The 17,579-nt window shown below is 41.4% G+C and overlaps 1 long non-coding RNA gene across 1 annotated transcript in view; it reads right to left on the bottom strand.

Annotated features, from left to right (window-relative positions):
• Window positions 1–284: 284 nt before the first annotated feature.
• The window catches only part of LOC149524047 (uncharacterized), a 75,601-nt gene continuing 58,306 nt past the window's right edge, over window positions 285–17,579 (bottom strand). Inside the window, exons 2-3 of the long non-coding RNA XR_016350126.1 lie at window positions 3,757–3,822; window positions 285–784 (exon numbers count right to left, since the gene is read on the bottom strand). This is a non-coding gene — a long non-coding RNA (uncharacterized LOC149524047). The remainder of the gene's footprint in view (window positions 785–3,756; window positions 3,823–17,579) is intronic.

The following is a 17,579-nucleotide window of genomic DNA, read 5'->3' on the forward strand; positions in this document are numbered from 1 at the left end:
TTTGATTGAAGACAAATCATTTGTCTTTGATCCTGCCCTTGCTAGAAGATTTCTAACTCATTAACACAATATTAATGAGGCTGGATTTTAAAGCAGGTGTTGTTAAGTGCAATCAGAACAGCTTTATTATGCTGCAAATTGTCTTGAGTTGACAAAGGAAGTCAGATTGGTTCATGCTCAGTTAACCTTTGTCTATATGCATGACTTGGTTGATTAAACAGTGATTGATAATGACCTTCAATCGGGTGAAGCATCTAAAGGGACTGCAGTGTAAAATTCATGGTGGTGGATTTAAAGCTTTATAGCACAGTCACCTTTTAAATTTAAGAATCTATAAAGTAATTTTAAAATTAACCAATATCATGCTACAGTGAGCCAACTAATTTATTAGTGTTAAACAGATATTTTAAGTTTCATGTAATCTGAGGCAGAAGCATTAAAGTGGCTGCACATTTGCCAGCACTGATAATTCATTATCAGTACCTAAAAAATGCTGACTTTCCACAGAGAATTGCCTGTAGGAAAATTAAAGTTAGCAATTCTCTTTTTGACGTCTGTAAGCATTGACCCAAAATCCATGAAAGCATTTCCACTGGCTTCAGTGAAATTTACATCACGGCCAAACCATTTATGAAATATGTAACACCTCCCCTAGGATGCAGCTCAAACCTCTTCCCTGGTGCATGCTATTTTTTTAGCTTTTCTGTTCTTCTCTCATTGGCTAGGCTTTGGGGTCTCTTTCTGATGCCTCATGCCTCTTCTCAAAGGTGACTCTTCACTTTGCCTGAGACAGAAAGGGTGCTGTCACTGGAAAATGAATGCTACCAACAGGCAAGGAGTATAAAACTCTGTGCACAAGAAACAATAAATGTATATCACTACAAACCTCAGCAAAAATGCACCCCAAAACAACAATGCAGCAAAAGTGACTTTACTAGAAACAGGAAAATAAGAGGCCAGAAAGGAAAGGATTAAGGTTAGCTAATACATTATAAATATCAGATTAACCAATTTCCCATCTCTGAACACTCATAGTTCTTCCCAGCCACCAGCTTCCTCTTGGCAGCTTCCCAGGCAGATGGTACACTGAGAATGAATTCTGAGACAAGTGTTACGGTGCCAGGAACATTTGCTGACTCACAGACTTCTTACTGTGTCTTTGCCCCTGGGTGGGGAAGGATCCTCTCCTGCTTCTGAGGAGACTTGATAACTTCTGAGAGTGAGGCTCTATGGGTGTCTTGCCTGGCTGGGTATGTCTACACTAGCCACCCTAGTTCAAACTAGGGTGGCTAATGTAGTCATTCGATCTTGCAAATGAAGCCTGGGATTAAAATATCCCGGGATTTATTTGCATGTTCCCGGGCGCCGCCATTTTTAAATGCCCGGTAGTTCGGACTCCCTGCCCGCGGCTACACGCGACACAGGCTAGGTAGTTTGAACTAAAGCCCCTAATTCAGAATATCGATAGTCCTCCTGCAATGAGGAGTAATGGTAGTCTGAATTAGGGGCTTTAATTCGAACTACCTAGCCCATGCCGCGTGTAGCCGCAGGCAGGGAGTCCGAACTACCGGGCATTTAAAAATGGCAGCACCCGGGAACATGCAAATAAAGCCCAGGATATTTAAATCCCGGGCTTCATTTGCAAGTTCGAATGACTACATTAGCCACCCTAGTTCAAACAAGCTAGTGTAGACATATCCGCTGTCTGTTAAAGGTGCCAGGTAAGATCTCTGCCACTCTGGGCATTGGTTTCCTCAGGCAGGAACTGCTTGACCCATGCACCTAATCTCACAACAGTTCAAAGGCTCCATTTGCAGGGACTGGGAGTAAATCAGAATCCTCAAGGTGTTCTGCTTCTTTTTCAGCCCCCACACAAGATCAAAACAGAAACTAAACCTAGTCTCTTTGTCTCAGTCTAATAGGCTATGTGTATACAGCAGCATTGTTTTGGAATAATCTTGAGCTGGAGGACTTCTTACTCTGACACCTGTAACCCTCATTTCATGAGGAGTAAGGGAAGTCGAAGGAAGAGTATTCTTCTTTTGACTTCCCGCTGTGTAGACAGCGCCAAAAGCCTAATTAAGCTATTTCAATTGATGTATCTGAAGTTGTGTATCTTATTTCAAATTTTGCTGTGCTATGTAGACATGCCCATACTGTTCTCTCCCATTAAGGTGCTGAGCAGCACAGGCATTGTTGGTCCAGCAAAATGCTTGTCCATATCAACCCATTCAGAAGTCCTATTGGCCTTAGCAGGAGTTTCTAGTCCATCCTGTAAACCTGACTTCAAGCTAGAGGAGTTGTATCAGATGGCTTTGGTAGTCACTATCATTGAAGTCCCTTTGGCAGGACCCACTCAAAGTCTTAGTCAAAGTTCCAGAAAATGGCAATCGGTTACATTTAATTAACCCGGAAGATTGAAGCCCTTCATATAACCACAGAAAACAGGTGGGATTAGGTGAATATAAAATTCTCCATGCCACCTGCTAATGAAAGTAAACTCATATGGAAGGAGAAGCTGTAATGATTCAGACCTCTGATCTTGCTACTTGTTCCCTTAGCTGAAGATACCATAAAAGAGGCAAATTCTGATTATTATTTTGATAACTAAGCCATTTTATTTCATTCAACAAATAGCTAAGAGATGAGCTTCACTACTTCAGGAAGCAGCCAAGTTGGGTGCTTTATTTTGCATCACTTGAACGGCAACAAGTAATGTATCATTGTCACTACTAGAGGCCATTCTAATGCTAATATGCTATGGAATATTGCATTATGTTACCATGCTGATTATTAAGGACTGCATTTGATCTACTGAATGATAAAAAATTGTAGCTCTTATTACATTCACCAGAGCTATCTAGTTCGCATTTAGAAATTAGTAATGTTCCCCCAAAGGATTTGGAATGCTTAGCATGAAGTTATTTTAGTTTTTTGACATGCCACGTTCCAACAGAAATTTTTTGAACATTCTGACTATGAAGGTTGAAAATAATCTGAAATAGTAGGAGGGGGTGAAAAACACTGTATTAATATATTTTAGCAATCAAGATGTCATTGCATTTATTTAAATTTACCAGATTGTAATCTTTCCCCCAAAAAATTTACAATAGACATTGGTGACTCACTATTTTAGAGCTGAGTCATCTAATAACATAAATGCATAAAGACGCCCAAGGAAAAGCTGCAAATATATTGTGTAGGTGAATCTGGGGTTGAAATCTTAGTGGAACAGGACTTCCTGGAATACAACCTGTATTCACAATTAGGGAAAAACCCACATTAAACCTGGCAAAGTTACAAGATAAATGTCAGCATAAATCTATGTTTCTCTAGAAACAGTTCAAAGCTGAGAATGACACTTCCTTGTTTATAGTCCTCAGCATATCCATTAAAAATACCTGCTGGTAAAGAAAAGTATAGAAGTGGTGCAGTTGTCACATATGGATATTTGTTAATGAAATGCAACTGAAAGCACAAGGAAGTACTTAAGAAGTGTTTAGTTCTCAGGTAGGAGAATTTTGCCCTGAAAGTTGTAATGCACCATAGGCATACAGGAGAGTAAATTGATCTAGCTAGCACAATGAACACACACCAAATTAAAGGATCCAAAACCATAAGCAATGATTGTCAATGAATAGAAATACAAAATACAACTAATAATTCCGAAACAGGGCCAGATATTTGGCAATAGTCCTGCAGAAGGAAAGGGCCATTAGGCTTTCGTAACCCCATTCTTCATCCAGTCTGACTGACCTTGCAGGTAGTTTTTCACTCAGCTCTATGTAGGATGATTTTTCCATTTTCAATGACCCCTAGGATCTGGAAAAAAAATGTAGTTCAAGTTCATCAAAACATTGCACTTTGTTTGCAAGAAGCTGGAAGAGGGTGAAGTGATGGATCACCTGGTGATTGCCTGTTCTACTCATTCCCTCTGGCATTGGCCGTTGTCAGAAGAGAGAATACTGGTCTAGATGGACATTTGGCCTGACCAAGTGCAGATATTCTTATGTTGATTTTGAGCATTTATTTTTTAAGCTAAATTTTCTAAATTAAACATCATTGTGAAACATTCCCCAGATTGCAACCTGCAACTGGGGTATTGCTGAGCCCTCTATCTTAGCAGACTGGTCTCCCTCTCACACTGTGATGCTGTGACATGTTGCAGCCCCTTCCAGGTCCAGCACTCTCACAGCCATCCACAGGCAACAGTATTACATTAATGTTTTTGCCAGCCACTCATAAACAAACAATAACCAATTCTAACCGATTAACCCCCTCCTCCAATTCTCCAGTCAAGGACTCCAAAGCCAGACCTTCTTGCCCTTGTCAGAAGCCCGACCAAGGTAAGTTGATTACAAAGACCTCCTCCCATGTGTAGTAGACATGCTCAGCCCCTGTCCCTGAGCAGATTTCCCTTTACACTTCAAACAACCACTGTCTTAGATTTAAAAAAAACAAAACAGATTTTATTAACTACAGAAAGATTAAGCATACCGAGCAAAGTTGGTAATCAAAGAAATGGAAGTAAAAATTCAATCCAAGTTCTATAGACTAGCCAGGATTTCAATCAAGCAGGTCACAATTTTACTATGTACCAGCTACAAATCCCCTTCAGCCTGGGATCAACTCCCCCTGTTCATTCTTTGTTCTCTAGATGTGTGTTCAAGTGTTGAGTTGTGAGAAAATAAGAACAAAGTGATGATGCCTCTTCCCCCTTTTATTGATTCCTCCCGGTTGCTGGAAAGATCTTTGCGGTGACGAGTCAAATAGTATCCATTGTTTATGTGCCCCCTCTGAGGAGTCTTCATTGTGCACAGCTCTTGTGATAGTCCTTAGTACAGCGGATTCCCCTTAATGAGGCATCAACACCATCTGTCTTCTTCAATGTTGTACCTCAAAGGCTTTTTGTGGGTGTTCCCAATGTGATAACATATTTCAGGTAACACATACTTATTAAACTTCCCAATTTCACATACAATGACAACACATGCCATCCAACAGGATATTAATGCTAGCCATATCAAGACTTTTAGAATGATATATTCATGCTCAAACATACTAACTATTGTTAAAAGCAATATTTCATATACTAGGCCATTCCTTCCTTCTGCAGTATTCCTTTGAGTTGCCAGTAATAATGAATTTGAAAAGATAACTGCTTCAATAGGCCATACATCCCTTACCCAGTTGAATGTTAACATTATTCCCATCAATTCATCTGTTACAATGGCTATAAAATTAGGTATGCTTTTAGCTTTCTGAACTCTTGTTCAGGAGATGTTGAAACAATTTCATTTTTTTTCAAGTGGAAAAAATTAGTGTAAATTGTGGGTCAGTTTTAACAAATTGACATTTCAACAATGAAAAAAACATTTTGTTGAAAAAATCCCAACCAGCTGTAGTCAGATCCAATGAGAATCAGAGTGTACAGTCATTCATGGAGGACAAGCTCATCTCCCCCATCCCCCAGGCACCAGTCTATCAGTTTCATGTGCTGCTCCTGTGGCGATTATTAGAGCCTCAGGGTAGCAGTTCAGACACCTAATATGGATTAATCTGAAGGCTTGTCTACACTTATCGGAGAATCAGCCCTGCAGTGATCAATTCCCCCAGGGGTCAATTTAGTAGGTCTAGTGAAGAACCACTAAATTGGCTGCTGATCACTCTCTCATAGGCTCCAACACCCCCATGGAAACAAGAAGCATAAGGGAAGTAAAATGGAGTGTTTTTTTCCATCGACCCTCCCTGTCCTCACCAGAGTTACACTGCAATAACTCAACCTAAGGTACATGGACTCCAACTATGGTATTCATGAAGCTGGAGGTATGAAAATTAGGTCAACTTTGCCCTGTAATGTAGATCTGCCCAAAGAAGGGAAGTTGGGAAGGGGAAACAATGTCACATTCCCTTCATTGCTCAATCTCTCTACTTCCTTCCTCTTCCTCAGTGCTCTCTCTTATTTGTGAGCCTTCTCAAAAACAGGAGGGAATATGTCATAGATAATCTGACAAAATACAGTCAAGTGTGTGTGTGTGTGTCAGTGTAATGACTTTCCTCTAGAAAATCGGTAGAGGGATCATGGGTGAAGAGGTTAATAAGAGAGAGGGGCTGGAGGAAGTGGGAAAAAATCACTATTGTTGCATCTACACAGCACCCTAAACTCAAAATAAGATCCACAATTTGTGCTATGCAAGTTGAATATCTCATTTTGATTTAATTTCAAAATAGTATATTTCAAAATTTGGTGTGTCTACACACTATTTCTAGATATTCCTTAACCCTCGTGGATCCAGGGTTACAGGGATACTGAAATAGGTCTTGAAATAGCAGACCCATTCAAAAGACATGGGGTAGCTATTTTGGGATACTTCCAAAATGGCCCCGTTGTGTAGACATATCTTAAGAGGCATTGGGTGTTCCATAATATTAAAAGCATATTAAAAATAAATTAAATTGACAAGTGTTATTTAGTAGAGACAGCAGTTTTGTGAATTGGAAGAAAAATTGACAATAAAAACACTTTCTCTCCTAGAAATAAAATCTTTGTATCCTTGAAAAAGTTAACTTTTATAACTTTATTAAAAAAATATGTTATGCTGGCAGTGTAAAACTTTTCACAAGTCATCACAACTCATGAGTTTGATTTATATTCTCAATGAAGAGAATCCCAGACCTCTCAATCCAGTCTTTACCAAAAATCTTGAAAGGGGAAACTTGATTTGATGCTTCTGCATTTGTCTCAGGGCAAGTCTAATATCCTATAAGCAAATTAGAAAAATATTACACTTGCTCCTCAGCAGACAGAATAAATCAAAGAAATAAGGAGAGTTGTATCAAATCAAACCAATTAAATCTAATTTATTTTACAAGTAAAACATTAATTTATTTATAACATTTCAACATATAAGTCAAACCTGAGCATATTCCTCACCTAAATATATGGAAAAGGGTGGTCTCCATTATGAAAAAGTTTGGAAACCTCATTACTAGATTAAAGGTGATAGTGAGATCAGTCTAGTTCATTGTGAACAATTTCCATATCACAAGACCAACACCACTCTTGACACCCTGTTTGGCAGCCTCTAGAGAGAGGCTTAAAGGTTCAGTTACATGGAAAACAATGTTCTCATTTCAGTAGCAGTCAGCTTCTGGCCCATTGAAAGAGCAGGGTGGGGACCTTGTGCTACCTGTGCTCTTCTAGTTTTGTGACTAAGCACAGGGTACTGGAATCCAGGCTGTTAGACTGGTATGAAATTCTTTGGAAAACAAATCTGCGAAATGGAAGCCAGAGTTTTAAAGAAAGCACTGCTGAGGCCTGTCTTAGCCACCATGACTGGCCAGAGGAGACTTGTTCATTGTGAACAAAGCTCTGGCCCCATAAAAGAGGATCTCAGTTGTCATTTAAAATAAAATGTCAATTTTCTTGCAAAGATAACCCTAAAAACCATAAAACTATACAGATGGGAAGGCTAAGTAGCAGGTTGGTTCCACTTCTATGATGAGATGCTAGAGAGAACCTACAGATAGACACACACTTTTATGATTCATTTAAATTGGGTTATATTCCCAAAAGTTATGTGGCTTTTTCTCTCTCCAAAATAGCCTTGCATTGTCCAAGCATGCAGTAACGCGTCAGTGTTAGATAATGGATAGGAATATCAATTATCAATGTGGGGTGGCAAAAAGGTGCTCCATAGACTTGATGAGTAAAGCTAAGGCCTGTTCTGCATGAGAAAGTTCTCAACTGGTTCCTATTCCCTTCCTCATCCCTGAACAAAAATTCTTAGAACACATACTCCCTCAGAATTGTTGCTGCATGATCATCTGAAGTACTCACAACCTAATTTCAACATGACTCAAGTGAGGCTCCTTAGCCAAAAAGAAGGAAAAGAGCGGAATGATGAGCTTCATCATAATCATCATCATAATAGTAATAATAAAATAAAATAAAATAAAATAAAATCTCATGTTTATTCAGTAAGATATCTACACACTGAATGGCACACTGTGTCTTGCCCACCTGAGTAAGTGATACTCAGTTTAAGTTCAAGTTGCTTAATTGGGCTCTAATGGACAAAACCAGGCAAAGTTAATGGATCCAGAATGCGACTCCACAGCTTGAAAACAAACTGAGAAACTGAGAAACAAACTGAGAAAACCAGTTATAGACTTCACTTGTGCTTTAGAGGAAGCAAGGCTAGTATCAGTTAGGTCATGCCTAGATTTTTGCTTTGCAAATGGTAAACCCTGCCTATCAAAAGTCCTTATACACTTTTGTAAATTAGCAGGAATACAGTACATAGCAGTTGTCACTGGAATTAAAGGTGGCGAAGGAACCACAAACTGGGAGGAAGGAATTAAATTTGGTTATTAGTTATACTTGTACAGTTCCATTAACTGACTGTAGAACTTGGCCTAAAGCCCCTATGCATTTTGGACAAGTGCTCAATCACACTAAACTAAGGGAATAGCGTTGCTAGTTCCAGGCAGCAGCAGATTTTCTAAATATTACACAGAATTCCTTAGAAGTTCAGTAATGTGTTGCTCTCACAGATGGTCTGTTAATTACAGATTTGGGAAGTTTTTACGCTTGTTTTGTCTAGAAGACAATCTGTGGGGACAGCACTGTAATTATAAAACTTTTCTAAATCAGTGAATATGCCCTACAGCAAGATAGAACTCTTTGTGCAAAGGCTGCTGCTATATGTAAATATTCAAATATTCCTAACTTCTACCTGAAGGCAGCAGGACAAAGGTGACAAGAGAAAAGGGCTTGGTGCATCAGTGGAATGACTCTTCAAGTCTATAATTTCCCTGCAAAGAAACATGGAAAGCTTGTATTTATTTTTCAGTGAAAAAAGGAGATTAGCTCCAAGTTGTGAATTAGTAATTAAAAGCTTATCTCCAGTTCATTGGCTCTCAAATCTTTCTCAGGTATTTTAATAAAATTCTGTAAACATATTTAAATCTTTTACACATTCTCAGCATAAATAAAGCTTTACTGACAACAAGCTGGCCTGGCAAAACAAATAAAATAGAATGGACATTTTAGATAGTATCATAGTTAAAGGATTTGATAATATTATCGTTAAAGGATTTCTTAGGGGGACACAGTTAACTACTTATTTCCCTTCCCCTGTGCAGTTCATTGTGTAATGAATGGGAAAGAGGACTTTGCCTAAATCAGTGTAAATATCAATGCTCCCATACAATTTCTGGAAAAAGTTTTATAATGATTTAAAAAAAAAGCCAATGGTATTATTTAAACATTTGTACATGATCCCTGTGCACTTATAATCTGTGCACTTTCTGGGGGTGGTGCACTGACCCATCCAGCGGCACTGAGACCACGTGTCTGCTCTACAGCTTTAGCTGAGAGTCAGCAGACTTTTAGCTCATGTATTAGAGGCTCATGCACTGAGGTCCCAGGTTCGGTTCCACCTGTAGGTATTACACACTGTAATGAGTCTAGACATGGTGCATGACAGCTGCAAAATGAAGACAAATAGAAGCCTGTTTATGAAGGTCAGATGGTTCAAATACATTACGTCATGACCTATCTGCTCTGTCTGTGATGATAATCGTATTGCCCATTTTTCATTCTCTTTCCATGTTTGCCCGAGTCACAGGAGGCCCACACTGCTCCATGTTGCCAAGCCACTATGGTCTCTTCATCTCAAATCCTTCTTTAAAAACACCCCAAATAAGCTCTTAGTCTGTCATGCATCCTACAGATGCATGCTCACTCCTACCTTATCCCCACCTCTGAATTTCTTTTAGACTGTAAAACCAGACTTTTAGACTGTGAACTAAACAAATATAATAGCAGTAAGAAAAGGAAGCAGCAGCAGTTCCTGTCTCATTTGCACCAATGATTCCAGAAGCAGAGTACTCTCAAAGTTTTCTGGGTAGACCTATGCAATTAACGTAGCTGAAGTTGAGTATCTTAATTTGACCTTGTCTCCTAGTGTAGGCATACCCTGTGGGGTTTGGCTCCAATTGTCATAGCAATGAGAAAACAATTTCTTCAAAAAACATCCAGTAGAGGTGGGGAAAGTCAGCAGTGACCTTTTGATCTAAAGGGCAGGATTCAGGACTAAGAGGCTGAGGGAAAGGTGGCCTAAAGTCAATGGGGAGCTCCAATAGAAAGGGAGGGGTCAATACTCCACCACTGGCAATTTTTAAATCAAAAGAGGATGTTTCCCCAAAAGATCTGCTCTAGGAATTGTTTGTGAAGTTCTATGACCTATGCTGTACAGGAGGTCAGATTAGATTATTACACTTGTTCTTTCTGGCCTTGGAATCGATGAAAAAAATAACTCTTATCTTATTCTGTACAAAATCCTCTTCCTCCTACTGGCAGAAAGGGAGCTGAGAACCTGTATATAGCTGGTAACTATTATCACCTTACACACTTACACACACACACATACACACCCCTGATAGCCAGAGATCATTCTGCACAGCCCTGCCTCAGTTTCTCTTTTTACTTTTTCCTGCGGATTCATACGACTTAGCCTTTCAGCTGGCTGTCTATGTTCATTTGCCTTTTCTCGGTAACAAAAGTCCGCACACAAAAAAGTCCTTTCACTCCAGTTTGGCTAGTCTTCCACCCTCTCCCAGGCCTTCCTCTCTGGAGACTTTTTTAGATACTCCGAGTCTCACTTGCCTGGAGTCTTTTCATCTCCTCATGTGTGAGGGTCTCCTGGAGTTGCCTCCTGCTCACTTCTACTCTCTTGCAGCCTGCAACTCTTGGCAGCTGCCCTCCTGCTTTCTTCAAGCAGCAACTTCCAGGACTTTCTACTGAGATCTCAGAGTGGGAAGTACCTCTTCAGCTCTGCCGTCTGGCTCAGGGACTGTCTTCCTCAGCTAATCCTCAAATTCCTCTTCTGTTTTATGGTGAAACATGCTCATCTATTGAGTCAGTGGCTGCCATGCATATTCCTCATACGTTTCTGCTACTGTACTCTTATCCTGCTTTCTTTCCTTTAAAACATAGTAGAACTTTCTCAATGTTAAACCCATTTTCCAACAGCCTCAGCATGGGCAGCAGGTGAGCCTCAGGCTGGGAAGGCAAGTGCCCCAAACCCATGGGAGGCAAGCACCCCACCACATTCTAGGGGCAGGCCACCCCTATCCTAGTTGGTGGTACATGACCCCAGCCTCCCCCACCTCCAGTCCAAAAGCATAAGGGGGTTGAATGAGTGATGCATAGCTCCAGCCTTCCCTGCCCCAGCCAGAGTACATGGGGGTGTGGCTGAGGAGAGAAGGCACTGCAGCCCCAGCCTTCCCTGGCCCAGGTCAGAGCACGGAGAGAAGGAGGAGGAGATCAAGCAGTGCAGATATCCAGCCTTCCTTGGTGCCGGCCAGAGCACGAGGAGAGGGGGGAAGCAGGTGGCACATGGCCTCAGCCTTCCTTGGCCTTGGTTGGGGGGGGGGGAGGGGAGGGGCTGTGCACAGCCCCAGCCTCCCCTGATTGGAAAATGAGGAACGAGCAGGCAGTGAATGGCCCCTGCCTTTCCTGGCTCCAGCCAGAGCATGGTGGGGGGAGTGGACAGAGTATGGCCCCAGCCTTCTCTGTCCTGGCCAGAGCACTGGGGAGAGAGAGGATGGGCGATGCCCAGATCCAGCCTCCCCAGCCCCTGGACAGCTGGCAGCACAGCCCCAGCCTTGGTGGGACTCAATCCCAAATAGCCCAGGGAGATGCAGTGAAGGCGGGTGGAGACTGGGAATGGAGTGTGGGTGGGGTGGGCTGACAGTTTGGGGAGGCATTGCCTTCCCCTGCCTATTATACTTACCACCCATGAGCCTCGGAGAACATTCCATCTCTTTAAACTATCTAAATGTTTGAAGGCCTAGAAAATATGACCTCCAAGGGAAAATTGAAAGACATGGGTTTGTTTAGTCTGGAAAAGAGAAGACTGAGGCAAGGCCCATAGTACGGGGGAAGGTCAGCTTAATGTACTCAGTTCTAGCTATGTAAAAAACCTAGCAGGAGTTGACGTACTTTAAGACAAGCTTTGGCACCATACTCACGGTGGGAGGTCGACAGGAGAAACACTGGAGGTCAATGGGAGAAACTCCTCATGAAGAATAGGAGTATTGGTGCCAATGGGAGCACCATCAGCATTCAATTTAGTGGGTATTTATTAGATCTTCTTTATCAAATGCTGGAAGATGGACTGCCACGAAGTTGATTTTCCCACAAATGTAGATGTGGCACAAGAGGGGACATAACAACTTTGAAGTACTTAAAAGAATGTTACAGTGAGGAGGGAGAAAAAATATTCTCCTATAATCTGAGGATAGGATAAGAAACAATGGGCTTAAATTGCAGCAAAGGAGGTTTAAGTTGGACATTAGGAAAAAATTCCTTTCAGGGTGGCTAAGCACTGGAATACATTTCCAAGGGAGCTTGTGGAATCCACATCACTGGAGATTTTTAAAATCAGGTTAAAAAAATACCTGTTAGGAATGGTCTAGACGGTGCTTGGTCCTGCCATGAGGGAAGAGAATTGGACTTAATGACCTCTTGAAGTTCCTTCCAGTTCTATGATTCTATGAAATTCTTAATCAAGAACTTTTCTTTCCTGGGAACATTCCCCGAATTCCCATAAAGGTTATCAGCTATTTCTTTAACTTGACATGTGTTACATAATCCATCCTGATTTCTGATCAATAACCAGAAATTATTACTCAACTCAACAAGATTAATATGAGTATTTCCCTGATTCTTTCATAACTCTGTAGTAGAGCATAATCTTATGTTTTGGGGCATACTCCATAGAATCTTCTTCCTCTTTTCTCCTCGGTCCACTATTTGTAATCTTCCTTTTAAATCCTTTTTAAACTAAACTTTTATATTCTTGCTTACTTATATGAATCTTTATATCATTTTCTCTATTTTAAAGCATTTTTCACTTCTTTATCAGACATTTCATTGCCATTGCTATAAACTGGAATCCATGCTGCAACTATGTTCATTACTCCCACCAATTCATTCATCATAAAAGATACAAAATTAGATATGCCTTTAGTTTTCTCAACTCCTGTCTCAGGGATACGAAAGGAATCTCCCACACATATAGGATGACTCTTAATTCTCTTTATTTTATTATATAATTCTAAAGCCACAGAGATACCATTTTAACTTACTGCTACATAACTACAGATTTTAATCTTTTGGGCTTGTCTACACTACAGAGAAGATCAAAGTTGCCACAGTTGATCTTCTGGGGTTCAAATTAGTGGGTCTAATGAAGACACACTAATTCAAACCAAGAGGGCACTCCCATCAGCCTGCTAGTCCTGCTTTTCACAGGGAGTAAGGGAAGCTGACAGAAGCGTTTGCTCCCATTGACCTCCCGCTATGTGGACGGCATCAAAACACGTTTTAAGACACTTCAACTTCAGCTACATAATTAACATAGCTGGAGTTGCATATCTTAAGTTGACTTTCCCGTTTAGTGTAGATCAGGCCTCCTAGTCCTTCCTTTTCACTTTACTCTTTTACCCATGTTTTCACTGAAAACCATGAGTAAGTTTAATGTGTCAGGCTATGTTTCATCCTCTTAATTCCCAACATTCCTTGAATATTGGTTCAGTAGTCTAATCTGTGCTTCCTCCCTTGACTTTAGCCCAGAATGTCAGATCTAACCTATTCATTCTCAAATTGATAGGCATTTCTTCAGTAGCATTACACACTGTGGTATTAGAAGAAATGCACCACATGCAATTTGTAGCATTTGAGCTTGAACTGACTATCTTTTTAAGCTCTGATCCAGATGCAGAACTAAAAGCTTGACACCCATAATCTGACTGATTTTATTAATACTGTATGCAGCATCATAAATGCTTTATCATCTTCCCAGTTAATCCCAGAAGTACTTTTAAATAGATTAATGCCATCTTTACATTTGTTTGTAATACTTTCTATAGGAGTCCTTTCAAGTAAGTTTATTATCAAACAATGTACTTTACAGCTAGTGCCTGTTCTGCACATAGAGATAAAGCCCACTCCTCTTTAATTTTTTTTCTAGTGATGATCATTCACTTTGTTTTAGTGACTGAAATTGTAAATTCCCAAACTTCATCCCAGCCTGAGATCTCCTTGAGAGCTCCATTGATTCTTGCTCCAGCCACTTTACTTCCAGTATGTTTGCCATATAGCACAATCATCCACAAATATGGTAATATCTATTCTTGCCCTTAACTTTCTGGAAGATAATTTTGTCATAATGTTAAATAAGGTAGAGCTGATAACATTCCCCTGTGGAGTGCAATTGGCAGCATGATACACACTCAATAAGACTTTCTAACCTGTATGGTCCTCTTACTTCAAACCAATCTCTTATCCACCAAAACATCCTTCCCTGTAATGGCCAGCTTATATAACAAGTCCTCCCTCCAAAATATATCATACACTCTTCTTACTCGTACCTTTTTGTATTGCTGTTTCTAATCTTGCATGACTGATCATATTGTATCATCCTCTCCTAAATCCACTTTACATATTATTGAGATTCCATTTTTTCCAAGTGTGCAAATAGACTTAAACTGCGAAGCTTTCCTCTTTTAAAGTCCCACCCTAGGGCAGGTGTAGCTGAACGGAGCTAACTGAACAGTGTCCGCTAACCCGAGAGATGAAACTTTTGCAGGTCAGAGACACTGGCCGATACTGCCCTCCTGAGAGGCATCTTATCACCTGCCAATGTCTGGAGAAAGAAAACTATGAATGAATCTGAACAGTGTCCTAAAACAGCTTTACCCTTACTGACAGAGGCTAAGTGGGATTTTTGAGAACTCCACCCAGTTATGATTTAGTGCATTTTTTCTCCTATTCCAACATTACAGTCCCTTCCCTCTTACAGTACATGCCACTGGCTAACTCAGCTCAGCTTGTTTGCCTTTATGACTTTCTTTTCAGTTTAATAAGGACTAGCTCTTACTAACATCTACTACATTTTTAAATAAGGGGGATCCATTTAGTGACAGTGCTTAGGGACAAGGTTGGACTGTTGTATTTAATGTTAGTTTACCTGCAATAGAGTAATTTATTTATTTAACTCTAGTGAGTGTAAATAGAGCAATTAGAATTAGTAAGTTAGTAAATTTCTTTTTTTCTTTTGTCTTTATTTTCTTAACTCCCAGTAAGAATAAAATAGAGCCATTTTGGGTAGGTTACCCAATTTCTATGTTTTTACTTTTCTCTTGTGTGATTTATCAATTGCTTAGGGTACATGTTTTCATCCTATACTACAAGGTTTTTTCTAAAGCCTGCGTCCTGGTTGTGCTTCCTGTTTTATCATACGTGTTTATCTTCCTAAAGAGGATCCTCTCAGGTCACCTGCTTACAACTTGCAGACTTCTGCCCAGGGGATCAAAGCCTTCCCTAGAGTGGATGAAGTCCCAGTGAGGAAAATGTCACATTGTTTTATGTTGACATTGTTTCCCAATAAACATAGAACAGCGTTGTGCAGATTGTATGAAGTTTCTTATTGTGCATGCATCAATGGATAGGTCGCTATTTTGGTTACCCGTTTCTTTAAGGATATATAAAAAGCAATGAGATTCTTTTTCTTTCACTTCAATGCCTCTTTAATTGCTACACACCACAATCTACCAGCAGCTAATTTTGTTATGTGCTTTTTTAAGACAGATAAATGCTAGTGCTGAAACCACTGTAACTGGCAAAGCACCAGTGAAAAAGATATTCCAGCCATCACAGTCTGACGTAAAACAACAATGGGAAAGAACCGTAATGAATTCTTACAAAATATGCATCAAAACAACAGCAAATGATATTTTGCTTGTTGTAAACTTATGATTCAAGTCTTTTATATTCAGTCATCCAGAGAATGCCATGTCTCCAGAAATGCAAACCATGTGTTTATACCGTATTGTTTACTTCACGTTTTTGATATTTCTTTTATCTTTTTTTCTGCAAATATGCACATGAAATGTGCCAGATTGACAGCTTTATCCACCAAACAAACAGAACAGAGAAAGCCTCTGCAAGCTTCCCTTTATGTGCTACTGATATGCAACATTTCTATTGTCTAGTGAGCTAGAGAAAAGCCTCCCAATCCTGAGGGAGCCACCACCACAGATGAACCCATGAGGACCTGGAGTGGGAACGCGAGGGTCTGCCTACGTAGCCTCCAGTGCTTCCTTGACCGGCAAGACTAGCAGTGGGAAGCAGACCAGGAGCTGCACCACAACATCTGGCAGAAGCTGGCACAAGAGGCACAGCATATGCGCAGCATACACAGTTGCCATCAACCACCTGGTTGCTGCCATAGAGAGGTACAGCAGCTGCTTCCCCTCTCCCACTCCCACTCCCACTCTTGCTCCTGCTCCTCCAGCTTCTCCCCTTGCTCCTCTGGCTTCTCCGCTAGCCCTCTCTCATGGCCACCAAGGGCCCTGCACAAGAGGTAGTAAGACTGCCTGAAGCAGGTGCCATTCCCAGCCCCAGCCCTGAACCTCTCCTCCAATCTCCTCCCCCATCTCCTCTCACAGATACATTTACCCCAGATTTTAAAAAAGCAGTTTATTCTTTGAAAACAAAAGCATTGGTTTATTTTATCAGAGGGGAAGTGAGGAGGAAGGGGGGATGGAAGAGCAGAAGAAGAGAGGCATGAAGAAGGAAAAGCACACTGGGGCACCACAGAGGCCCCCATGTGGGGAGGTCCAGGGAAGAGTCTCACAGATGTCCTTGTGTGAAACTCTCCCTCAGAGCCTCTTGGAAGCATACAGCCCCCTGATGGTCCTGGTGGGTGGCAGCTGTGTGCAGCTGCTCAAAGGCCCTGGCGAGCCCCTCATCCTCTGCCCCCCACCCTGGAAGGAACGTCTCCTCCTTATTTTCACATATATTGTGCAGGACACAGCAGGCTGACACCACTTGGGGGACGTTCCACTCACCAAGGTCCAGCCAGGTGAGGAGGCAGTGGAACCTCCTTTTGAGACACCCTCCACCATGATGTGGACCCTGCTGAGCCTGCCTTTGAAATGTTCCTTTGCGGGGTCCATGTGTCCAATGTAGGGCTTCATAAGCTAGGGGAACAAAGGGGTAAGCTGCATCCCCCACTATGCACATGGGCATGTCCTTGATGGTGCAATTGGAAAAATGTGTCAGTATGCATCTTCTGGAAAAGACTGAAGTAGTGGACGATGTGGGTGTCATGCATCTTCCCCCACCATCCGACATTAATGTCTGTGAAGTGGGCCTGGTGGTCCATGACAGCCTGCAAGACTATAGAAAGGTACCCTTGTGGTTAATATACTTGGATGCCCGGTGGTTAGGGGCCGGGATGGGGCTGTGGGTGCCATCAATGCCCTCCCTGCAGTTGGGGAAACCCCTGGTGGCAAAGCCGGCGATGATGGGGTCCATGTCACCCACAAGGATGAGCCAATGCAGCAGGATGGTGCTGATGGCCCTCACCACCTGGAGAAGGAGTCAAACGGAATCACTGGGTTGCCAGGGTCCTGGGGAGGTCCCTGAGCCCAACCCTTCCTTCGCCCTTGCACCAGGACCAACAGCTTGCCCCATTCCCAGCAGGGCTTTATGAAGGCAGGAT

This window comes from Pelodiscus sinensis, chromosome 7 (assembly GCF_052426305.1).
Source record: "Pelodiscus sinensis isolate ZL-2025 chromosome 7, ASM5242630v1, whole genome shotgun sequence".
Lineage (NCBI taxonomy): Eukaryota > Metazoa > Chordata > Testudines > Trionychidae > Pelodiscus > Pelodiscus sinensis.